This window comes from Adiantum capillus-veneris, chromosome 6 (assembly GCF_014529385.1).
Source record: "Adiantum capillus-veneris isolate H3 chromosome 6, ASM1452938v2, whole genome shotgun sequence".
Classification (NCBI taxonomy): Eukaryota; Viridiplantae; Streptophyta; class Polypodiopsida; order Polypodiales; family Pteridaceae; genus Adiantum; species Adiantum capillus-veneris.
The window spans coordinates 168,135,753-168,161,883 of NC_140936.1; the positions used below are offsets into that span (position 1 = coordinate 168,135,753).

Sequence of the window (26,131 nt, forward strand, 5' to 3'; positions counted from 1 at the left end):
AAGTCGGCCCTGTGTGCAATCAGCCTGCGTGATCAGGTGGATCCTCACCAGCAGGTTGTTGCTGTCCGTCATCTGCTTGACTTGCTGCCTCAACATCATCATGCAATTGACAACTGCTGCCAGCTTACAGTAATCTAGGCATACGTTTTGCAGATGTATGAGCTCTGTGGGAGATGTACAGAACTTTGAGGTCTCTGTAAATAGTTAAATTCACATAAAATACAAAAAAAAGTGTTTTGCTTTAGCTTTTGGTCGTGGTCTGGTTAATGCATGTCAGAGTTCCCGTGTGTCGTAAAGCCATGGACAGCGTTTCGGAGAAAGTTTCTGAAATCAGAAGTTGTTTGTACGAAGACTTCGAAGAGGCTTGTAAAGCTTGGAACGGTCAGACACCTGCCCTTGAGGTGCGTATTCCCGTGCAGAATCTGATGGATCTGGTAGCGCAATATGCAATGGATGCGGTCATTTTGTTTTTCCCTGGCAAAATGCCCATTGCGCAAGATGTCGGACAGTGGGTTGATTTCCTTCTAAAACGCCTGGCTGTCAGAGGAGTTTATTTCGGTGGTCGGGGTTTCTATGAGGTACTTTTGGCAGATACTGAGGCTAGAAACCTTCTACTAGAGATGTCCCCCCTCTTTTTTGGCACGCACATGACTCATGTTTTGCCTTGGGTACTTACAAAGAACTATCAAAGTCTTATTCGTCATAAATGTCCTGTGTGGGTGGAAATTGTTGACTTCCCACACACGTGGAGGCATTTTCTTCCGTTATTGGCTGCTCAACTTGGCAAGGTGATTTGCCCTCCGAAATTGGATGCGAACACCAACAGGTTTTGCATTCTATGGCATACGGATAAGCATACCTCGGATGGAATTATGGTGGACTCAGGGGATCCTTGGGTGGGCAAGCGCCCTTTCAAACTAAAATGGGGAAAATTTGCTAACTCCTGTTTTCGATTTGGCAGATTTGGTCACATGCAATCTGAATGTCCTGAACCAATTTTGCAGCCCCCTCTTTCGGCTGTTCCTTCCTCTTCCCCTGCCCCTATAGGCAAATCTGTTGGTGACGCTAAATTGAATGGTGCCCCTACTATGAAGGTGACTTCTAATGCAAATTAAGGGAAAAACAAAAATCCACCATCTGCTGATGTTGGGAATGTAAATGCAGGGAAAGGCAAAAATGTTGGGCCAAGTGATGTTGGTTAGTGGGTGGTACCTTAAAAGACAGTGAAAATTCGTACTCCACCTTCTTCCCGTAGTTATGTTCCTCTGGTTAACGCCAATAAGAGTGTATCATTTAAGCAGCTTCCCTGCAATGACAATCGCACATTGATTGACGCTTGGGAAAAAGCGAAGCACTCTTATAAGGATGTACTTTTGGGTGAGGCTTCCACCTCTTAAGCGATTTCTATGGACAAGATTCCTGCTTTGACTCAACGGTCTGGTTCTGCCATGGATGTCGTGGATGGAGATGTCCATATGGGCATCCCGACTTGATCCTATGTTTTTTTGCCGTTGTAAATATGGTTTCCGATGCATAGTTGTATTAAATGCATTTCATACAATGTGCGTGGGTTATGTAACGTTGATAAATGGCGATTGACCTGGCACTATGTACATACATGTAAGGCGGATATCGTTGTTTTGCAAGAACACAATCAGCATAACTTTGATGGTCAGTGTTCTTATTTTGCAGGTTATTGGATTGCATATGCTGGTTTGCAAGATTACTCAGGTTTAGTGATGCTGGTTCGGCATGAGCTTCAGCCGGTTCTCTTGTATAATGATCTGCACGGCCGCTGGATGGGGATTCAATGCTTGTTGAACGGTCAGGTGTATGAATTTGGCGGAATTTATGCGTATACATCGTCTGGACAAAGGGCTGCTCATTGGCCAGACGTCTCTTCTCGTTCATGGACTTCAAATGCATTCCTTTGCGGTGATTTTAATAATACCCCTTAGATGGCTGATAGTACCACTGGTAACTCACATATGTTGTCTGGGGAAAGGCAAGAATGGGATAATCTCTTTGCTTCTACTCAGATGATTGATATATGGAGGCATTTGCATCCAAATGCCCTTGTTTTTACTTTTCAGCATGTTGCCCACTCTTCGTATAGAGCACGGTTGGATAGATGGCATATGCTTCATGTGCAACAATATGAGGAATTTGTATGTGAGGTCAACATTGATTACACCTTACAGTTATCAAATCATTACCCTGTTTTGTTGAATGTGAGTTTTGGGCAGACTCTTTGTGACCGGGCTCTTCCGAGGAAACGTCTGCTACTTACTAATAATGCTTATCTCACTCATGAGGTTTTTCGTGACATGATTTCTGAGGTTATTCCCCCTTTGCTTGCTCATATACATCTTGATCTTGACGCTGCCTGGTATCGCTTTGTTATAGGGTGCAAAGTGTTATTTGTGACTATGGCACGCATTACATGCAGTGCACTCGAGGGGATGTCAAAGATGCGAAGCAAGCTTGTCAATGGTTGCAAGCGTTGGCTGATTTACGGCCTCTGTTTAATTCTGAGATGTCGGACTTATGTGAAGCTTCTATGTGTATTCAGCGTAATAACAAGCGAAAGCTTGCTAAATGGCAGAAGCGTGCCCGTCAACAGGCTTTCATGGATAAAGGATGTGCTTCGAAGCAATTCATTGAGCATTTGCATCATACAAGACTCTCACAGGAAACCAAGCGGGTTATGTTTTCCTCGAGTGTTTGGACTTCTTCAAAACAAGAACTTGCAGATGCCATGGTTTTGCATTATCGATAGGTGTCTACTGCCCCTCAGGCATCTTCGGTTACTTGCCATGCGCGTCAATTTGATGCTTTCTTTTGTTACTCCGATCATATCCCCGAATGATGGATGCGTCCTTGAGGACCCCTTTACTGCTTCCGAATTGCATAGTGCCTTGCTTGCTTTGGGTCGTTGGCGGTCTCCCGGCTGGGATGGGCTTACTGTGGAACTTTTCCTCTCCTTCTAGGAAGCTCTTGAACAACTGCTGCTTTTTATGACAAATGCGGCATGGGAGAAACAGGATTTGCCTCTCTCTTGGAAAGAAGGTTTACTTAAATTGCTGCCTAAGCAAGCGCTTTGTGAGCGATTCTCTCATTGGCTCTGAGCACATTGATGCCAGTGGTTTATAAGATATTGGCTAAGATGTTGGTGCACCGCATAAAGGACCATCTTTTTGCAAGACTCCATCAGGCTCAATACGGTTTCATTCCACATCGTCAGATTATGGATAATCTGGCTAATGTTATGATTGGCATGGAGTTTGCTAAGTACACTCAACAGGATGTACTGGTTATGCAAGTTGACATTGAAAAGGCCTTTTGACACTGTGCAGTGGGACTTCATTGGCGCCACAATGAGGTGCCTAGGAATTGGTCATAAATTAGCCAATGTGGTTTATTTTTTGTATGCATGTAGCACGTCTTCAGGGATCTTGGAAGGTGAATTGACTGAATCTTGGCCTCTTGGTTGTTCAGCCAGGCAAGGCTGCCCTCTTAGTGCTCTGTTGTATGCTATTGCCACTCACCCGCTGTTGACTTATCACGATCACTTGACCTCTGTTGAGCGTCTTCATGGTCTACGATTACCTTCGGGCCGTACATTCGTTGGTCAAGCTTATGCTGGTGATTCGTTGTTTATGCCTCGTAATCAGCGGGCGGATGTCAAAGTGATTATGGAAGCCTTGTAACTTTTTGGCGTTGCAGCTGGACTCAGAGTCAATTTTTGTAAATCGAAGCTTCTGCCTCTTCGTTCTTGTGATTGGCATAGTCTCTTGTGGACAGGTGAGATTGTGTCTTGGAATGTAATCACTAGGCATTTCGGTTATCCAATTGGCTCAAATGTCACTCACTCTCAGAAAGTAAATTGGATTATGCAACGTCTGAATGCCAAATTGCATTACTGGAAGCTATCCACTTGGCCCTTGCATGTTCGTCTGCGAATGGTTTAGAGTATCTTGTTGGCACATGTCCAATTCTTCTTGCAACTGATGCATTGGCCTTGACAATGTCTTGATTCTCTTATGTCGGACATTATGTCCCATTTGTGGCGGACTCATGCTCTGAAAGAAGGTTTACGCTTGATGTCGATGGAGAAGCTTTGTACTCCTAAACGTCTTGGTGGACTTAATATTTTGGATTTGCACAGGCATGTTTTTGCGAGAAAAGCTATGTTGTTGCCTACTCTTGTGCAACAAGTTCGGCCTTGGACTCTGATGTTTGCATACCTCGGTCAGCATGTTGTTACTTCTACTTTTGGCCATTGGCAACCATCTATCTGGGAGTTGGTTTTTGGCAAAATGGAAGGGCATGTTCCTGGATGTCCTCTTGTTTCTACTTTGGTATCTGCCTGGAAAGAGGTTACGATTCATTTATCGTAGAATCCTCGACAGGAAGGTGATTCGATTCGTTTGGAAAGTCTCCATTGGAGCCGGGCCTTCTCTCTTACTTTAATCGACCGTTCCCGTCGTCAGGCTTACTTTCTCTCTGGTCGTGGCATTCGTGTGGTTGAGGATGTGGTCGATGAGGCTGGATATACTTTTGACTTTTCCTTCGCCGCTCATCGTTTTGGATTGGGCATGCATTACCATCAGTTTTGGAGAGAGCTTCAAAACATGATGCTCGGCCTTTTGTCTGTTTCACCGTTGTCTGATGGTGATCGCATGTCTGATTGGGCCCTTCAGAAAACGCCTTTTCGAGATATTTCTGCAGGTCGAATTTATGCTCTTCTTCTACCACAACCATGGTTTGATGGTCATTGTAATGCCCTTTGGCGAATGAACAAATCTGACCTCTAGTGAAGGAGACTACTCTCTGCCTTGTGGAAAAGCCATTTGCCCTTGAAAGAGTGCCTGTTTCTTTGGCGTTGTTTGCTTGGAGTGCTTCCCAATTGCACTTTTCTTCGTGCGCGTCGTATTTGCCCTTCTTCTTGCGTTCGATGCTCGACTGCAAAAGAGGATATTTGCCACTTGTTGTGGGATTGCTGCGTTACTAGAGACTTTCTTTGCCGTGTATCGGCTTGTTTGCGGCTCCGTTTTCCTAGGGTGGTCTTTCACAAAAGGTTCTTGGTATTTGGCATTTTCTCACCGACATTACAACGGTTTGCGGTTTTCTTTATGTGGGTCAGATATTGGGCTTTTTGGACATTGTGGAGCCAGCGTAATGCTGGCATGTTCCATCGTACTCATGCAGACCCACTCCCAATCTTCAAGCTCTCTTAGGCAATCCTTACGGTTTGCTTTGGAAGTTGGTGACATCACCATAGAGATGCATCAGCTTTCTTATGAATGTTTCTAGCTACTCTCTACAGCTAGGTAGTTCTGTGTTCTTCCTCTTGTACATGATCCTTTCAGTGGGTTTTCCTCGCTTTGAGTTTTCCCACTAGTAAATTAATCAAATCGATTTACAAAAAAGTGTGTGTGATTGGAGGCAGCGGGCCTGGTGCAGTTGGCAATGCTGCAACAATGAATGGCAGCGGCAGGTGCTACAGCATTGGCAATGTGCAATGGCAACAGATCAGCCACAGCGCGTGCAGCAATAGTGGCACGTGCACGGGGGGGGGGGGGGGGGGGGGGGGGGGAAACAGCAGCAGCGCGGGTGAAACATGGGTGGCGCGTGAGCAGCTACAGGGGGTGTAGGGGCTACGCGGTGGGGTAGGGCTGGCGAGGACGGTGGCGGGCAGGCATGGCGAAGCGTTTCACAACAGCTGAGAGAGAAAATGAAATGAAATGAAATGAAATGTTATATTAACGTCCTCAAAAGGCCAGGATGACCTATGAGACCAAACTGATACAAAAGTGGTGAATCTGTTACAATGTCGGGGTATCTTACTACTAAAGTACTAAGTGTGAAAAGTGTGAAAGTGTGAAAATAAATGTGAAAGACTAAATACAAAGTATTAAATAAACTTCTTAAGAGCATTCTGGGTGTCTGGCTAGAATGCTTCTAATCCTTTGTTGTAGTCTCCTTCGGTGAAGTGTGCTTCTGCATCTCGGTCGTGGTCGTCTCGATTTCCTAAGCTCAATCGCCCTGTCAATGAGGGTGCCCTTGGTATGAATGTGGGTACTCCTTTGTGCTGGCTGCTGGCTGAGAGAGAGAGAGAGAGAGAGAGAGAGAGAGAGAGAGAGAGAGAGAGAGAGAGAGAGAAGAAGAAGAAGAAGAAGAGAGTTTTAACGTCGTAGGAAACTGTCCCAAGAGACCTTAAAGATCTAGCACACACACACACACACACACACACACAGAGAAGAAAAGAAGAAAAGAAAATCTATTAACATCTTGTGGAGGCCAAAGCTGACCTATAGGACAAAACTGATACATCTTTAGTTACATTCCACTTCGAGTATCATAAAAGGAAAATGAGTGCATGTGCAAAACATAACCTCATTGCTCTCATGACTCATGAGAGCTAGGTTTACAATGGTAAGAAATCACCGTGTGCATACTGTGTCTACATCTATAGAAGATCTAAGTCCATGTCTTTGTGGGAATGGATGGATTCTTGAAGTCTCGGATAATAGCTTTTCCTCCTCTATACACTGCCCATTTTCCTTGCTTCCTTGCTTCTCTGACTTTAGCCAACTCTTTGGCTCTATTTTTGAGTTGAAGGGGTGTCAATTCATCTGAGATCCATACCGATGTACCTTGCAATTATTTAGTCTGCTTCATTACCTTGATCTTCTCATGTAGGTTGTAGTAGCAAACCTTTGCCTGCTTCCCTTTAGCTTCAATATGAGTTGGGTCACCAAGATCCAGAAGGGGCACCACTTTACTTAATATTTCCTTTAGTATGTCTACATCTAGGATGTAGCCTTCTAAATGTTCATCTAGTAAAGTGCCCACCAACCAATCATCTGGTAAACCACCAATTCTGACATATCCCTCCAAGCTTTTTTCCCTCTCATTTTTCCTTCAAAACTGATAGCACTTCTTTAACAAAAAGTCTTGGATTGTACCTTTGAAGTATTATGGTCTTGTTGTGCTGCTTCCAATGTCTCTTCTTGGATTTTCTCTTGAATTTGTTGTTTGGTCACAACATTCTGTAACTGCTCTTCTAGATTGGATATCCGGGCTTCTTTGGTGATCAACTCCGACTTCAAGATGGTTACCTCTTGCTGTAACCTCTTCAACTCGTTCATGATGAAGGTTTCCCATGGCGACTGTGGTTTGAGAGTGGGTGGGATGGGTGGGATACTTGAGGCCACGGTTGCCGCAAAAGTCTTCTTGGGTGGGGCCATGTTAGTGTGGGTTGGGGGGTGTTGTATATGTCCACCCCACAAGGGCCCCCACTCCCCACTGGGGGAGGCAAAAGAAAAAGGACCCCCCCCCCCCCCCCCCTTTTGCTTCTTCCTCTTCTATAGCTGCTGAGTGGCGAGCTGAAGCCTGAGGCTGGCGAGGGAAAAAAGGGAAAAACGCTGGCGCTGGCGAGGGGAGAGTGGCGGGCTGAAGCCTGAGGCTGGCGAGGGAAAAACGTTGGAGAGAGAGAGAGAGAGAGAGAGAGAGAGAGAGAGAGAGAGAGAGAGAGAGAGAAGCTGGCCCCCTTGCTTGAGGTTGCCCCTTTGCTTGAAACTGCCATTGTGCTTATTAGGAAACAGCCCCTTGGGTTATGATTTAATAAAATAGTACGCTAGTCATGACCTCCTCTTGAAGTTTGTCAAGCTACTCGACACGCTCGCTTAAACCTGTCACAGTGAGCAGTTTGTGCCTGAGCTGTTGTGTGTGCTATTGCTGAAGCAACCTGCTGTCATGTGAGAGAGAGAGAGAGAGAGAGAGAGAGAGAGAGAGAGAGAGAGAGAGAGAGGAAGAAGAAGAGAATTTTAATGTCCTTGGAAACTATCCCGAGAGACCTTAAAGATCTATCCGATAAGGAGAGTTGAACTCAAGGCATGTTATTCACGAGGGAAATGGCATAACCAATCTACCACACTTGGGTGATACAAAGGTTATTATACCATTTTCCTCTTTTTATAAGCGCACACCCCCCCCACACACACACACATACACACACGAGAATAAAAGAATTTTAACGTCGTAGAAAATTATCCCAAGAGACCTTAAAGATCTATCCGACGAGAAGAGTTGAACTCAAGACATGTTATTCAAGAGGGAAATGGCATAATCAATCTACCACACTTGGGTGATAGAAAGGTTATACCATTTTCCTCTTTTTATAAGCGCGCACGCACACACCCGAGAAGAAGAGAATTTTACCGTCGAAGGAAACTATCCCAAGAGACCTTAAAGATTTATCCGACGACTAGAGTTGAACTCAAGAGATGTTATTCAAGAGGGAAATGGCATAACCAATCTACCACACTTGGGTGACAGAAAGGTTATACCATTTTCCTCCTTTTATAAGCGCGTGCACACACACACATACACCTGAGAAGAAGAGAATTTTAACATCGTAGGAAACTATCCCAAGAGACCTCAATGGTCTATCCGACGAGGACAGTTGAACTCAAGACATGTTATTCAAGACGGAAATGGTAAAACCAATCTACCACACTTCGGTGATAGAAAGGTTATACCATTTTCATCTTTTTATTAGCCCACACACCCGGAAGGAAAAAAAATTAATGTCGTAGGAAACTATACCAAGAGACCTTTAAGATCAATCCAAGGAGGAGAATTGAACTCAAGACATGTTATTCAAGAGGGAAATGGCATAACCAATCTACCACACTTGGGTGATAAAAGGTTATACCATTTTCCTCTTTTTATAAGCGCAAGCGCGCGCGCACACACACACACCCCCTAGAAGAAGAGAATTTTAACATCGTAGGAAACTATCCCAAGAGACCTTAAAGATCTATCCGACGAGGAGAGTTGAACTTAAGACATGTTATTCAAGAGGGAAATGGCATAACCAATCTACAACACTTGGGTGATAGAAAGGTTATACCATTTTCCTCTTTTTATAAGCGCGCGCGCGCGCACACACCCAAGAAGAAGAGAATTTTAATGTTGAAAGGAAACTATCCCAAGAGAACTTCAAGATCTATCCAAGGAGAGAGTTGAACTCAAGACATGTTATTCAAGAGGGAAATGGCATAACCAATCTACCACACTTGGGAGAAAGGTTATAACAATTTCCTCTTTTTATAAGCGCACACAGACACACACACATCCGAGAAGAACTAAATTTTAACGTCGTAGGAAACTATCCCAAGAGACCTTAAAGATCTATCCGACGAGGAGAGTTGAACTCAAGACATGTCATTCAAGAGGGAAATGACATCATAACCAATCTACCATACTTGGGTGATAGAAAGGTTATACCATTTTTCTCTTTTTATAAGCGCGCAATAACACACACACACCCACACACCGGAGAAGAAGAGAATTTTAACGTCATAGGAAACTATCCCAAGAGACCTTAAAGATCTATTCGACGAGGAAAGTTGAACTCAAGACATGTTATTAAGGAGGAAAATGGCATAACCAATCTACCACACTTGGGTGATAGAAAGGTTATACCATTTTCATCTTTTTATAAGCGCACACACACCCGAGAAGAAGAGAATTTTAACGTCGTAGAAAACTATACCAAGAGACCTTAAAGATCTATCCAACAAGGAGAATTGAGCTCAAGACATGTTATTCAAGAGGGAAATAGCACAAGCAATCTACCACACTTGGGTGATAGAAAGGTTATACCACTTTCCTCTTTCTATAAGCGCACACACACATAAACACACCCGAGAAAAGAGAATTTTAACGTCATAGGAAACTATCCCAAGAGAGCTTTAAGATCTATTTGACGAGGAGAGTGACGTCAATAAATGTTATTCAAGAGGAAAATGGCATAACCAATCTACCACACTTGGGTGATAGAAAGGTTATACCATTTTTCTCTTGTTATAACCGCGCGCACGCACACACACACACACACACACACACACAAAAACCTGAGAAGAAGAGAATTTTAACGTGCAGATGTCTTTGTATGAATGAACCACTCTATCCCACGCTTCAACCAGCGACTTATGATCATGGGATGCGGATGAACAAGTTCCACCACCTCTCCCCAACCAGAGCAGGTACATAATTCCTTGAGAAAGGCGAAACACAAGGTTTTGCAGGCTTCTTGGGAGTTTGCCAACCATCAATGGAATCTACCAATTTGGCTTTACCTTTAGTATCAACCTTTACAGCAATCCGCATATTAGCCAGATTCTTAAGGGAGTCTTTAACTTGTTTGGCCTGCATGTTTCCATTAGAATCCCCCATCTTTGGCTTAACGGACGAAGAGGAAGGAGGAGCAACACGAGTTCCAGTCATAGGAACAGCAGATGGTGGCAGTTTAAACAAAGATTTCTGGCACTCAGATTGCATATGGCCAAATTTGCCACAACCAAAACAAGCGCCTGTAAACTTCCCCCATTTGAATTTAAATGGCCTTTTGCCTACCATTGGATCACCGAGTCAACCGTAATTCTTGATGGCGTCGGCTTATCTGTATCCCACAACATTGGAATTAGTATCCAAGTTTGGGGGGCAAATCACTTTGCCCAATTGCGCAGCCAAAAGAGGCAAGAAATGCTTCCAAGTCCGCGGAAATCCGACTATTTCCACCCAAACCGGGCACTTGTGTCGTATCAAACTCTGATAATCTTTAGTAAGCGCCCATGGCAGAACATGTGTCATTTGCATGTTGAAAAACAAAGGAGACATTTGCAACAAACGCGAACAAGCATCCATGTCTTCCAAAAGCACCTCATAAAACCCGCGGGCACCAAAATACACCCCTTGGACTACTTGTCTTTTCAACAGAAAGTCAACCCATGGACCTATATCTTGTGCCGACGGCATTTTTCCGGGGGAAAACAAAATAACGGCATTCAATGCATACTGTGCAACCGGGTCTATCAACTGCTGAACCGGAATAACCACTTCAGTAGATAGCGGATTGCTGACCTTCCCACGCATCCCAAGCATCCGCGAAATCCTCCGACAAACACTCCTTACTGATATTTGCAACATCCATGGAGGAAAGGTCAACCTGTTTCATACGCTTATATACAGCCTCTTCTGTCATGACCAACAAAAGCCTTCCTTTTGTACAGACAAAAGTCTACTTCGATTAAAAATCACAGCTTGAACTCCACAAGAAAAACGCTCTGTTTTTTGTTTTTTGTTTTATTAGTCGTTCTCTGCACCAACCTCAGGACTGTACATAAAAAAGGACTCTGCTCTACAGAATTCTGAACAAAACGTGTACTGCTAAAGCTTGATAGAAAATCTACAAAGACTCACAACCCCTGCAGAAAATTCACCAGAGCAGAACTCTGCGCTGCCTAAAACCTGCACACTGAAGATCAAAGACTGCAGCCAGAATAGCTGACATCCAACACGCACAGCTACACACCCTGGCTGGCACGCGAAACCTGCACCAAGAACGTGAAAAGCAAACTGACAGATGGCCACGAATCTGCAGGTCATGCACGGGAACAGCAGAGGAGAACGCGCGCACAGGGTGAAGATGGATGCTACACGGCGACTGAAGGCTCTACAGAAGAGCTTGCTGGTGACAGAACTCTCGCGCAAAGGATCAGTAGGGTTTGCACAGCTTTTTCTCTTACCCACACACACACACGAAAAAAAGAGAATTTTAACGTCGTAAGAAACTAGATCTATCCAACGAGGAGAGTTGCACTCAAGACATGTTATTCAAGAGGGAAATGGCATAACCAATCTACCACACTTGGGCGATAGAAAGGTTGTACTATTTTCCTCTTTTTATAAGCGGGTGCGCACACCCGAGAAGAAGAGAATTTTAACGTCGAAGGAAACTGTCCCAAGAGACCTTAAAGATCTATCCGACAAGGAGAGTTAAACTCAAGACATGTTATTCAAGATGGAAATGGCGTAACCAATCTACCACACTTGGGTGATAGAAAGGTAATACCATTTTCCTCTTTTTTATAAGCGCGCACACACACACACCCGAGAAAAAGAGAATTTTAACGTCGTAGAAAACTATCCCAAAAGACGTTAAAGATCTATCCTACGAGGAGAGTTGAACTCAAGACATGTTATTCAAGAGGGAAATGTAATAACCAATCTACCACACTTGGGTGATAGAAAGGTTATACCATTTTCCTCTTTTTATAAGCGTGCACACACACACACACACACACACACACACACCCGAGAAGAAGAGAATTTTAACGTCGTAGGAAACTATCCCAAGAGACCTTAAAGAACTATCCGACGAGGAGAGTTGAACTCAAGACATGTTATTCAAGAGGGAAATGGCATAACCAATCTACCACACTTGGGTGATAGAAAGGTTATACCATTTTCCTCTTTTTATAAGCGCGCACACACTCTTTTTTTTTGTAAATCTTGTTTGATAGAATTTACAGGTGCGCTTCCTCGCTTTGAGGTTGCGCGCACACACACCCACACACATGAGAAGAGGACAATTTTAACATCATAGGAAACTATCCCAAGAGACCTTAAAGATCTATCCAATGAGGAGAGTTGAACTCAAGACATGTTATTCAAGAGGGAAATGGCATAACCAATCTACCACACTTGGGTGATAGAAAGGTTATACCATCTTCCTCTTTTTATAAGCGTGCACACACACACACACACAACACACACATCCAAGACGAAGAGAATTTAAACATCGTAGGAAACTATCCCAAGAGACCTTACAGATCTATCCAACGAGGAGAGTTCCACTCAAGACATGTTATTCAAGAAACAAATGGCATAACCAATCTACCTTACTTCGGTGATAGAAAGGTTATACCATTTTCCTCTTTTTATAAGCATGCGCACACGCACACGCACACACACACACCCAAGAAGAAGACAATTTTAACGTCGTAGGAAACTATCCCAAGAGACCTTAAAGATCTATCCGACGAGGAGAGTTGAACTGAAGACATGTTATTCAAGAGGGAAATGGCATAACCAATCTACCACACTTGGGTGATTGAAAGGTAATACCATTTTCCTCTTTTTATAAGCACACACACACAAGCACACACCCAAGAAAAAGATAATTTTAACGTCGTAGAAAATTATCCCAAAAGACGTTAAAGATCTATCCTATGAGGAGAGTTGAACTCAAGACATGTTATTCAAGAGGGAAATGGCATAACCAATCTACCACACTTGGGTGATACAAAGGTTATACCATTTTCCTCTTTTTATAAGCGCGAGCGCGTGCACACACACACACACACACCCAAGACGAAGAGAATTTTAACATCGTAGGAAACTATCCCAAGAGACCTTAAAGATCTATCCGACGAGGAGAGTTCCACTGAAGACATGTTATTCAAGAAAGAAATGGCATAACCATTCTACCTTACTTCGGTGATAGAAAGGTTATACCATTTTCCTCTTTTTATAAGCGCGCGCGCGCACACACACACACACACACACACACACCCGAGAAGAAGAGAATTTTAACACCATAGGAAACTATCCCAAGAGACCTTAAAGATCTATCCGAGGAGGAGAGTTGAACTGAAGACATGTTATTCAAGAGGGTAATGGCATAGCCAATCTACCACACTTGGGTGATAGAAAGGTAACACCATTTTCCTCTTTTTATAAGCGCGCACACACACACACACCCAAGAAAAAGAGAATTTTAATGTCGTAGAAAACTATCCCAAAAGACGTTAAAGATCTATCCTACGAGGAGAGTTAAACTCAAGACATGTTATTCAAGAGTGAAATGGCATAACTAATCTACCACACTTGGCTGATAGAAAGGTTATACCATTTTCCTCTTTTTATAAGCGCGTACACACACACCCAAGAAGAAGAGAATTTTAACGTCGTAGGAAACTATCCCAAGAGACCTTAAAGATCTATCCGATGAGGAGAATTGAACTCAAGACATGTTATTCAAGAGGGAAATGGCATAACCAATCTACCACACTTGAATGATAGAAAGGTTATACCATTTTCCTCTTTTTATAAGCGCGCGCGCACGCGCGCACACACACACTCTCTGGAGAAAAAGAGAATTTTAACATCGTAGGAAACTATGCCAAGAGACCTTAAAGGTCTATCCGACAAGGAGAGTTGAACTCAAGACATGTTATTCAAGAGGGAAATGGCATAACCAATCTACCACATTTGGGTGATAGAAAGGTTATACCATTTTCCTCTTTTTATAAGCGTACACACGCACACACACCCGAGAAGAAGAGAATTTTAACGTTGTAGGAAAATATCCCAAGAGACCTGAAAGATCTATTCGACGAGGAGAGTTGAACTCAAGACATGTTATTCAAGAGGGAAATGGCATAACCAATCTACCACACTTGGGAGAAAGGTTATACCATTTTCCTCTTTTTATAAGCGCACACAGACACACACACCCCCGAGAAGAACTAAATTTTAACGTCGTAAGAAACTATCCCAAGAGACCTTAAAGATCTATTGGACGAGGAGAGTTGAACTCAAGACATGTTATTCAAGAGGGAAATGGCATAACCAATCTACCGCACTTGGGTGATAGAAAGGTTATACCATTTTCCTCTTTTTATAAGCGCAGACACACACACAGACACACCCGAGAGAGAGAGAGAGAGAGAGAGAGAGAGAGAGAGAGAGAGAGATGAAATGAAATGAATGTTTTATTAACGTCTTCTAGAAGCCAAAATGACCTATGGGACCGAAGATTTACATCATGGTGAATCTGATACAGGTCCGAATAAAAGAAAGAAATTAAACTAAACAATAACACTACTAGAGATGTAAAGGTGGGTAGCATGAGCCTAAGGGGTACATACACGAAAAGTGGGTAGGTATCTTGAAATACATATGCTGGATATGTTTGTATCAAAATCTCTTGATCGCTTGCATCATACAGTATGTGATAGACTTTGGGATACAAATGGGGTTGTTGGACATGCTGCCTTCATGGTGCATGATTTTGATCCCCACTCCCAAGGCATTGTCTATGTCCCGAAATGAAGTCCTACTTTGTGGATTATTGGAAGGCTAGACGCACACATGTTTTGAGTGCTACTCCTTCCTCGATGTCTGACACATTGGTTTATGGTCAGTCTTTCTCAGGCATTGGGCTTGCAGTTCACTTTTTTCAGTATGGATTAGGGAACACCTTACATGACAATACGCACCTCCCCAGTGGTTCATCTTACATTCCTTGTACATGCCGCCATGATTTACAAATAGCTTGTGCACATTGGCTTTTCTCACAATATTGTACTTTCTCTAGGTAACAGGTACACATGAGCATCCCAAATGGTCTACTTGTACTCAGCATACAACTACTTTTTCTCTCTTACACACACTTTTTGTAAAACGATTTGATTACTTTACTAGTGGGAAACCTCGAATCTCTCTCTCTCTCTCTCTCTCTCTCTCTCTCTCTCTCTCTCTCTCTCTCTCTCACACACACACACACACACACACACAATGAAATATTAACGTCTTCAAAAGGCCAAAATGACCTATGAGACCAATCCGTTACAAACTGGTGAATCTTATACCATGTATGGGTACAAAAAAAGAGATATGAAAATGAATCTAGAGGTGCTACTAGCTGGAACTGTGTGGGGTATGTGTGACCACTAATACAATGGGTGGAGGGTGATATATAGAGTGACGAATCCATCCTGATATGTACTCTAGATGCCGAGATAGTATGGCTCGAATCCTCTGTTGTAGTCTCCATCGATGTTGTGAAGCTCCTTCCTCAATCGTGAGCGACTGGATCTCCCAAGCTCCAATGCTCAGTCAATGAGAGTACCACGGGTGCGAGTATGAGCTGAGCTTTGCAGTGGTGGCTGCTCCTCTATTTGTCTAGTGTCAGGTGTGAAGAGATCTGTAATCTGTCTCATGGATTGTCTCTCTCTTGATCTCGTCAGTAAACTATCTATGTGTCTATGTAACTCAAGTAGATACAGTCCAAGACATCTCTGGTCTTTATAGCTCATGACTCCGGAGAAGGGTCCAAAGCCCTCTCTGAATAGACAGTATCTTGTAATAGATGTCCGCACTAACATAAATAATGTATCTCCGTCTCTGGCTCCGTATGGCATAGGCGGCATATCTTTCTAGCTGTTGGTATCCCTCTGAATCTACCAATCTCAATCTCAAGCTAGTGTAAAGATGTCCGTATATGACCAATGGCACACCGTAACCCATGAGATGGATGTGTATCCATATAGCTTGGTCGAATCACAAACCCATCCCCTGTGAGTTGGAGAAGATGCTCTCTATATAAAGCCATCATCGTGCCCAACTCCTGTGTCGGCTCTATCCATGTCCTCCTGGTGTCCAAGTGGGTCAGAACCTGGCGAATGAGTCCAGTAATCTCCACCCGTGTAAGAGAGATCCATGGTGCATCAAGGCAGTACTAGAAAGGAGGCAAGATATCCATGCCGAAGCCATGTATCTAGAACCATGATGACATCTGTGCATACCAGTATGATGTGTCCCCCAGTAAAGCTAACTGTTTGGAGGACTCAAGGACCAATCTAGCATATCTGTCTCTTGAAGTATCCCATAAGTTGTGCACAAAGGAGACTGATCTGGTAAGCACCTCTATCTCCATAGCGGGGGGCTGCTAACTCTGCTCTAAGGATCTCGTGTGGCAGGGAGGCCTTGGCTCTAATTAGCCCAGAGATCATAGATATCAAGGGCCTCTCCATCCATCTTGATCGACAGAGGGTCCCCAAACCTGAAGCCCATAAAGCATAGCTGAAGCTACCAAGTTATCAAAGAGCTAGAACTTTGTTCTGGGTTCCTCGAATTAAACTTGAACACATCCTCTCTAATCCTCCCAAGGCCGCATATGTTCTGGTCAGTCTACTCTCTACTACTCTCTTCAAAGAAAACCTTGGCCTAGTGAAGACCGCCCCAAGATGAGTGTATGCATTTGTGTACTCAGCAGTCTCTTGACCATACATAAGTGAATATAGGTGATGATCACTTGATCCATTGCGGTATGGTGTTAAACACCGTAACCTTGGTTTTACCATAAGTGAATATACGTGTTGATCTCCTGATCCACTGTGGTGTGGTGTTAAACACCATAACCTTGGTTTTACCAAGGTTTACACATCAATCCACTATCCTCTGCAAGTTATGTAATGCATCCAAATGTCGTGAGTCAGAGATCAACAAATATCATCAACATATAACAACAATGGAATCTATGTCCCTCCCAGCTAGGCTGGGCACCTCTGTCACCCTCTCTATCAATGTAATCAGAAACCTCATCTATATACATACCAAATAGAGTAGGAGACAATGGACAACCTTGTTTCACTCCAACAGTGGAGTGAACTAAATCAGATATCCCCTTTGGAGTGCGTACATGTCCCACCATTGATCTGTATAGAGCCATGATCCCCCAAATCAACTCAATGGACATTAATCTGGCTCTGGGCACCATGTCAAATGCTTTGCGGAAATCCACAAAGCTACAAGAAATCTGTCCCCCATGTGCCCTACCCTCTCAATGATGGCTTTAAGTATCAAAATATGGTCAAGAGTGGAGAAGTGTCACAAAGTGATGACGTGGCATGACTAACTAGAAGAGAAATGGCCGAGTGGACAAGAGAAACTGAACCAAGCAGCTTCAAGAACTTATGAAGCACGGACCGTGGGGCCCAAAACCCTAAAAGACACAAGCCTGAACTCTAGGAGAGATTTTCGTAGATCGTGCTGACATGCTGATGTGGCAAGCCATACGGAGTTTCCGCTTTTGCGTTGCTGGTACCACGTGGCACACTATACAGATTTCCGCGATTTGTGTTGGGCTGATGACGTGGCAGCTTTAGTGCTAGCTTTTGGGATCAGATGCTTTTGGGTTAAAGTTCTTTTGACCTGATTGCTTTTAGGCATCCCTTGTAAGAATAAAAGAGTCCTTGGGCCTCTCACTCTGCAAAGCATCTGGACGCAGAGTCTGAGAGCAGAGGACCCTCTGGAGTTGAACCTTGATATGATCAATAATAAAGAAATACTGAAAGGGGTGCTAGTCTTTGGGGCCAGTGCTTCTGTGCGCGGAACTCCGCCGTGCCGTGTCGACTCTCTCTCTCTATTAAAGTTCAGTGGTTTTGAAGTTTCTATTCGTGTGTTGCTATTGATTTCTCATTTGGAGTGCGCAAGCCTGTAACAATGGTATCAGAGCTCTGAACAATTCTTCTTCTATGGAGGACCCGATCCCTTCTGCAGTACACATTGATTCTCGAGGAAAATCTGACAGACTAGTCAAGTTTTTTTTGTTTGTTAAATAATGCTTGTATCCCGACCCTGGAGTTATTAGCCACTCCCACCCTACATCCATCGCGCATCGGGCACGCTCTTGTCTTCATCGCTTTGTCTTAAGGGGCTTAAGCCATAAAGAACCCAAGAGTACACATGGGTTCCCGCGGAGAATTTGACAGAGGTAACACCTCTCGGTGGGAAGGCAAAGAAAAGTTGAAATCCGGCGGGGGAATTGAAGAAAGGAATGAAGAATTGGGCAAATTTTCGGTGAGGAAGTTTGCTAGAGTGGAGTACAAACATCATTTGCAGGTTGACACGTTTGTGAAAAGATTAATGAAGTACTCCCAGAACCCGAAATATGTGAAGTATATGAAGACTTATCCTATGGATGAGATTCACTCGAGATGGCGTGAGGCCATTGATTCTCCTCTCACGTCGGGAAGAAAGCTGAAAGGTCAGACGAGTGCAGAAAAGTGGAAATTGTACTCGCAGAAAGTCTTGGACAGAGCTCTTGACAAGAAGATGAACCAAATAATTAAAGGCTTGAAGCACTCTCCGAAGAGGAGGAAATCGGCAGATTTCCACAATTATTTGGGCCGGATTTCGAGTTTCGAGGTAGCAAACAGATCCAAGAAGCGTGCTCGTTTTGAGGATGACTCATATTTTTCATCCTCTTTAAAGAGTTCCAACAGTTTGTCGTCCTCTAGTTCCAAAGAGGACGAGAAAAGGCAAAAGAAGCGGAGAAAAATCAAGAAAAGCAGATTTCTAAAAAAGTCTAGAAGGCATGGAAGGCCATCTAGCAGTTTGGAGGAGGAGAGCTCGTCCTCTTTTGACAGTGAGCAGATAAGCAAGAGACCAAGGAGTTTAAGGAAGGGGATCAAGCCGTCACGTTCGAAACTTTTTCAGGCTACCAGGACACCCATCGGGCCCTTGCGTTTGTACAATTTGGCGTCGCCTTCTCAGGAGGTTGGTTCACGGAACACTCCAAGGTGCAAAGGGCAGCATCTTACTTAAAAGGAAATGTACAGACATGGTGGTCTACTCTCTTGCTACACAGAGAAGCACTTGTGACGTGGTTAAAATTCAAGAAAATTTTCACGTCAACTTGGATATCAAACGAATCTGAAAGAGATGTCATCACGGCTTGGCATCACTTGAGAATGACTAAGAAAGAAACATTGGATACTACTGCCAGAGGTTTTGGGATACTTATTTGCCAGTATCTTCGTTAAGGAAGGTTACTTTGAGGGACCAGATTGAGCAGTTTTGTTGTGGTTTGCCAAAAGAGATTCGAGAGTATTGTCGAAACCAAAAGTCTGACTCTATTTAGAGACTTACGGGACATGCTAAGCAAGGATTTGGAATGCATGCCCGCTCATTGATTTATCCTACAAACAAGATAGTATTCACCTCACCATGGCAAGAGTCTTCCAGTGAAGAGAATGAATCATGGGAACCGGATGACAGCTCCTCACAGGATTCTAGAGCAGTAAGAGAATCACATGGTAGCGCATCCGAGGGTTCCGATGAACTAAGGGAACCACATGCAAGTTCATCAGAGGGTTCCGGAGAAGAAAGAGGATCAGATGATAGTGCGTCTCAAGGTTCCGACGATTAAGACTGACCTGCCAATGGATAGGGGAGGCTAGCGAAGCTACCCACAGGTCCCAAGGCACAAGGAAAGAAAGGAAAGGGAATCAGTTGGTAGATCAAAGAATTCCCCAGATCCAAATTGAGGTGCCAAAGACAAGGAGGCCAAAAGGGCTACCAACAAGTCAATGGGTACGAGAAAAGAACTGAAAAGTAAGGTACCGGATAATTTGGTCAAGGGTACTTTTTGGCCCTCGATGCAAAGTGGATGGAGGAAGATAACCTCGCAAATTCTCTTCAAAGAGAAGAGTTGTACCTTGAATCTTTTGGGCTAAGTGAATGAAGAATGAATGAGATTTGAACTTGGTGCATCTCGACATCTGTTAGAGATCGATGAGATCTGGATGTGATGCCTAAGTGAATGAAATTCTAGTGCATCGAGATGCCTATCTAGATGAGATGACTAGATACTCTTCTGAGTGCATCAAGAGTTCCGGAAGGATGAGATGGTTGCACGGTGATCTAGGTGCATCAAGAGTTCTAGACGGAAAGAGATGGCTAGATTGAATGAATGTCCTCGATTGCATACCATAAATACATGCCACTCATGATCTTGTGTTGTTAGCACTCTTTCATCATCGCATGTATCTGCAAGAAAGGTCGTAACACATAGATACAAATGACTCAATGAGACCTTCATACTTTTGTCATTTCCATATATTACACTAAATTCATATATACATTTGATGTGCTAGCTCTATCATTACCCCTCCTTTGCACACGTTGGGTTGGGGCATAATTAGGCTGTAACCCAAAGGCTTCAAGGTAAAGCTGCAATACATTTGGTGACTCTGACAGTTCATGCTCTTCCATCCACTTTGCATCCATAGGTGGATGGTTCTTGAACTTCACCAAGTAGCGTCTTGCATCCTGTCCTTTAACTTTTCTGTCCTTATGTGCCAAAACTTGCTCAGGTACCAAGATCTCATCAAGTTCCTCAACTTCTGGTTGATTCTCATTTGGCATATCTTTTGGCATATCACCCACGGAGGGTCTTAAAGGACTCACGTGAAACTCTTCCACTTATCAGGCAATTTCAGCCTGTAAGCCACATCGCTGATCTTACCAAGCACTTGAAAAGGCCCATAGTAACGCATGTTGAGCTTAGGAAACAGCCGTTCCTTGCCCTTCATCTTCTTTAACCTTGCCTTCTCAAACCTTAACAGAACCCAATCACCAGGTGACAACAGCCAATCACGACGGTGACGGTCAGCAACCTTTTTCTGCTTTGCCTGAGTCTTCTCCAAGGCAACTTTAATTTTCTTGTACATTTCATCCATGCTCTCAAAATATCGATCTACCTCAAAGATCTTGTCCTTGTATGAAAAATGGGAGGAACCTTTTTGCCGCCTTCAACAATCTCAAAAAGTGCCTTGCCAGTCAACGAATGCACCGTATTGTTGTACGCATACTCAAGCATAGGCAAATATTGTTCCCACTTGCCCTTATTATCTGACACAAAGCATTTCAGCAAATCCAAGACAGTAGAATTAGCCTCTTCTGACTGTCCATCGGTTTGTAGATGAAACGAAGACGAGAACTTGAGCATAGTGCCCATGTTCTCAAACAATCCTCTCCAAAACAAACTTGTCATGCGAGGATCACGATCACTGACATGAAGACGCAGTGCATGCTGGCTCAGACTACACAAAGTCTCAGTAGAGGCTCCACAGGGAGCAGAGTGCTGTTTTCACGGGATATGTGTAGTGGGCATCTGTGGGAGGACTTGTGTCATAGATCCTGACCCAAGCAAATCTTGAGAGTCGAGACAGGCCACTGGCGGCTTAGGGCTTGGGAGAGCTTCCCTTTGACATGAGTGCAGTGGGACCCTGGAGAGTGGTTTTGGAGAGACCCCTTCTCTTCAGCCGATCACCCAGGGATGCCCTTCTTTCAACACATTGTTCGATTGGGGCAACACATACTAGCAGCACGGAGAGAGACTCGTCCTACTACAGCACTTCATTGGCAGGAGGAGGTTCTCACATCTGAGTTCTTATCAGGTTTTTGGGAGCGGTTGTGGGACTCCAGACAACCGAGACGAGTCACTTTGTTCCAGTGGCTAGTTGCACACAGAAATACAGCAGTGGGGAGCTGGCTAGTACATAGTGGCTTGTCGGCAGCCTGTGCAACTTGTGACCATCCTTTGGAGAGTTCGCGTCACCGTCTGTGGGACTGCCCCATGGCACAGCAGGTTTGGCTTCAGGTACTTCGACTGATGCCAGCTCTTTCCACAACACGACAGTACACTTGGGGTGTTGTAGCCCGGTCCACCCTCACGGGCCCTGTGCTCCATTTTGAGCTAGCCTCCACCAGCAGGATGATAGTGATCCAGGGGGGTCGACCTACACTTCAGCCTACACATAGCTTACCCCCCAACAGTGGTGCAGTGAGAGAGAGGTCTGTTGGGAGCTTGTTTGAGGCCTGACACTTTGGTTCATTTGGTGGGCTCGTTGCTTCCGCACCTTTGAGGCTCGCCTTGTTCACACTGGACGGACTCTCGCCTGGGCACTGACACTTAGCAATGATATGGGTGGTGGTCTAGTGGACAACGTGGCCAGATCACCACCACCGCAGTTTGGAGATAGGCTTAGCTGGATTGGGATATTTTGCTAGCTGTCGGTGGCTCTTTATGATATACATGTGTGGTTGGTTCCAGTGTGGTACACGAGATCATCATGCGCTTTCTATGGTCTAGAGTCTTGAGTCCAGCACCACACACTTGCACTCTCCCCGCACATTGGAGCCTTAACACCACCATTGTACCTGTGAGTCCTGGGGTTGGAGCTGAGTGTGCCGCCAGCCAGAGTGTATGGTTCTATTCGTTGTCGAGTACCAGTGAGTTTTGAGTCTGCTATTGTGCTTTGAGTTGTTCTTCCATCGTTGTGCGATGTTTTTTTTCTATTGAGTGAGGTTTCACAAACACTGCTCTGAGGAGCACCCACTGTAGAGAGCACGACACACTTTCCTGCTACAGAATCTAAGTTTTTCAAGTCTCACAAAAACCGTTTTGCAGAGAACCTTTCCGTCAAGCTTCCTTCAAAGTGACCTGAGGAGCATAGATTGATTTGGTTTTTGGAAATCCACCTCCTAACAAACTTCCATATTATAGTTAGCCAAGCACAACATGAAGAGATCATGAGTGAAGTGAGTGATCTTGTGGCCAAGGAATTGATTGAGTTGAGTTCAACTCCCTTTGATTCATTAGTATTGTTTGTGCAAAAGAAAGACAGATCTTGTCATGGGGGTAATACTTTAAGGAAAGTTTATCCGTAGCTATCGATGTTTGCCATTTCTTAAGTAATGAGATCACACATTTCTATTTAACGATCTTCAGAGAGAGGTATCTATCTGAATGTTTGTCTGATTTGTTTGAATTAGAGTCAGAACATTTGCATTCATTTGGCTATTTTATAAAAACAATTTGTCAAAATATTCACCCAAAATTTCTGAATTTTTGTGGTTTTAAGAGATAAATTCGCCAAAATTACACTATGGAGTGCCATATTTGTCAAAATTTTCAAACGACTCATCCCAAATCCCATACATATACTTTATGGTAAGATATATTCACCAACCCTTCCAACTCCTCTACACTTACAAACTCTTGAAGGGCTCTTACTTTTTACCCTCTCACTCACATCCATTTGTGGCCCTCTCTCTTCGGGCTTCGCTCCCAACTCTGCCACCTGGTGAAATAAAGTTGTCCTTGGCCCCATCGTTGAGGAAAATCAGTCCCTCCTGATCTCGTACTTTGCCCCACGCTTTGCAAAGCTCAATACTCTCATCATCATGTGACATCCCCTATAAATATGACACAAGTCTTACATTGATCTTTGGCTTCTTTGCCTTCTCTTCTCCGGCTGTCTTTGATGTCTCAGGTTTGTCTGTTGATTTTCCTTCTTAGTCGGGCACTTGGCTAAAATATGCCCCATTTCTCCACAAGTGTAGCACTTCACCTGCTTGTACCATTCTGCCTTCTATTCAAGTGTCAATTGTGCCTTGCTCAACCGCTTCCACTTGACTAACTTCTTTGTTTTCGTCTTACCCTCCTACTCTTTGTTTTGCGACTTCTCCTCAAACTCCTCGTCCGCAAAAGTCAATGATCTCATGAGAAAAGCATAACTGTCCTGTTGCATGAGCCATCTGTTAAAGTTTCATCTCTACTGCTTTTTGGTTTTTGACATTCTTCTATGGCTAGTGGTTGTTCGAGACCACCCACTGCATTGCATGTAGGCTGTTCAAGTTTCTAGGCAGCTCCAACCATGCACTCTACATGCAATGCAGTGGAGCTAGAAGGCTCAAGCCAAGCAATCTACATGCAATGCACTGGAGGCTTTTGAGGCACTAGCACAAGCAAGAGAGAGAAGATCATGCTATGGAAAGATGCACAGTGGTTTATGACAAATTTCTTGGATATAGGACTGCTACCACCCTTCTAGCATGACTCTAACTCGCCCTCTATCCATCTCTCACAAAGCAAGAGGAATCAAGTCCTTTGACATGATATTTGCAAATGTATATTCGAGAGACATGGATTACATCCACACAGCCTCTTCCATTGAAGATACAGTACTATAAAATCAATTCTTGACTATCCTAGTAAATAGTTTCATACAAGGTCAAGCTACATGGATGTATACATGCCACACAGTGTTCGAGTGGCAATAGGACAGCTAGTTGTCTCCACGTACTACATAGCATAGGTAGAGAACGCAAAACACAATAAATGCAAATGCACAGTTTATGAGAGCATACAAAATTGATACAGCACACTCCGAGAGCTGATGGCATAAGAGACCAATAAATTAGGCGGACATAGAGACACACATAGTAGTCACCCACTATCTCTAATAAAGGACTATCCCAGCTCACTCACTTCTTTAGAGGACAACAACTACATCCCCTTTCACCAACGGGATGAGAGAGGAATCTCATTCCAATGGGCAAAGATTGACTGAGCCCACAAGCGAACTCAAGAGCCAGGATACCGAGCCACGATACATCAGAGGAAGATTAGAGATTTCTGGGTATGGCCCCAAATGGCCAGACAGGAGGGGAGAGTAGGCTTTTTAGGAACCTACTTCTATTCTTTGAGAACCATTCAATCCATATCCTCCCACGCATGATATCTTATACCCGCATCTTGGTACTTAAAGCCCCATCCCAGCTGAGACTTGTAGGGGATGTAATCACTCAACCTTAGGTGCCACACGGAGTATTTGCCGCAGCTACGGCGGCTCGATGATGCTCTGTAGCCCCTACAATTTTTTCAAAAATAGGAAAAACTTGTAGCGCTTCGCAGCACATTGTGCAAAGTAACAGGTAGCCACAGTCAATATCCGAATGCTGAGTCTCTTTTTACCTGCAGATTCCAGTCATGGTGATTTCTTACAAGCATGCGCAGCAAGCTCTATTGGCCCTGTAAGCTTCTGGCACGACCGGGCTGTTACTAGATGGAGCTAGCTAGATGCATGCATATCATGATTGTACGACTGTACTACCTAAGAATCTAGTGTCTAGCCCTAGTTTTTAGAGCTCCATACATCCCAGTGATTCCCACACTCACCCATTTCTGTACTATTCCCACTTGTCAGATTATCTTGTAGTACTTCTATTTTATACATTTTGTCCTCCTTTGCTTTGGGATAGCCAGAAAGCACACCCATGTAAAATTTACGTCTCATTAGTACATCTCACTCTCGAGAAGAGGTAAAGCGCTATTCTCTCTCTCTCTCTCTCTCTCTCTCTCTCTCTCTCTCTCTCTCTGTGCACAAATCCCATGCAGCTCATTAGTACATCTCATTCTCGAGAAGAGGTAAAGCGATATTCTCTCTCTCTCTCTCTCTCTCTCTCTCTCTCTCTCTCTCTACAAATCCCATGCAGCTGCTAGCTAGCTTGGCACTAAAAACATGCCAATGCGGTGAGGCAATTTGAAGAAGAAGAGTGAGGAGACTAACTTTGAAAGTCCTCTTCTCGCATGGAAAGCATGGTGGAGAAGATGATCGTCGCTTTTGTCACTCGTTGCTCAACAAAGCAGTTGGAACTTGGTTATAACGAATCACTGTTGTCTTTTTTTAGGAGCCCTCAAATTTTAAAAATTCCCTAGGATGTATCCTCATATCTTAAAAAATCCCAAAATGCCCTTCAATTTTCCCATGTTCCCAAAATACCCCTACTTATCCCTTCAAACATCTCTTACACAAAAAACTTAAACTATCCACTCACAATTGTGAGTTTTGCACAAAAA

At 43.9% G+C, this 26,131-nt stretch overlaps 1 protein-coding gene across 1 annotated transcript in view; it reads right to left on the minus strand.

Annotated features, from left to right (window-relative positions):
- Positions 1-25,918, minus strand: part of LOC147456678 (uncharacterized) — a 109,744-nt gene extending 83,826 nt beyond the window's left edge. Inside the window, exon 1 of the mRNA XM_086515103.1 lies at positions 25,842-25,918. The gene's annotated coding sequence lies outside the window, so the exon portion shown is untranslated. The remainder of the gene's footprint in view (positions 1-25,841) is intronic.
- Between the last annotated feature and the right edge of the window lie 213 nt (positions 25,919-26,131).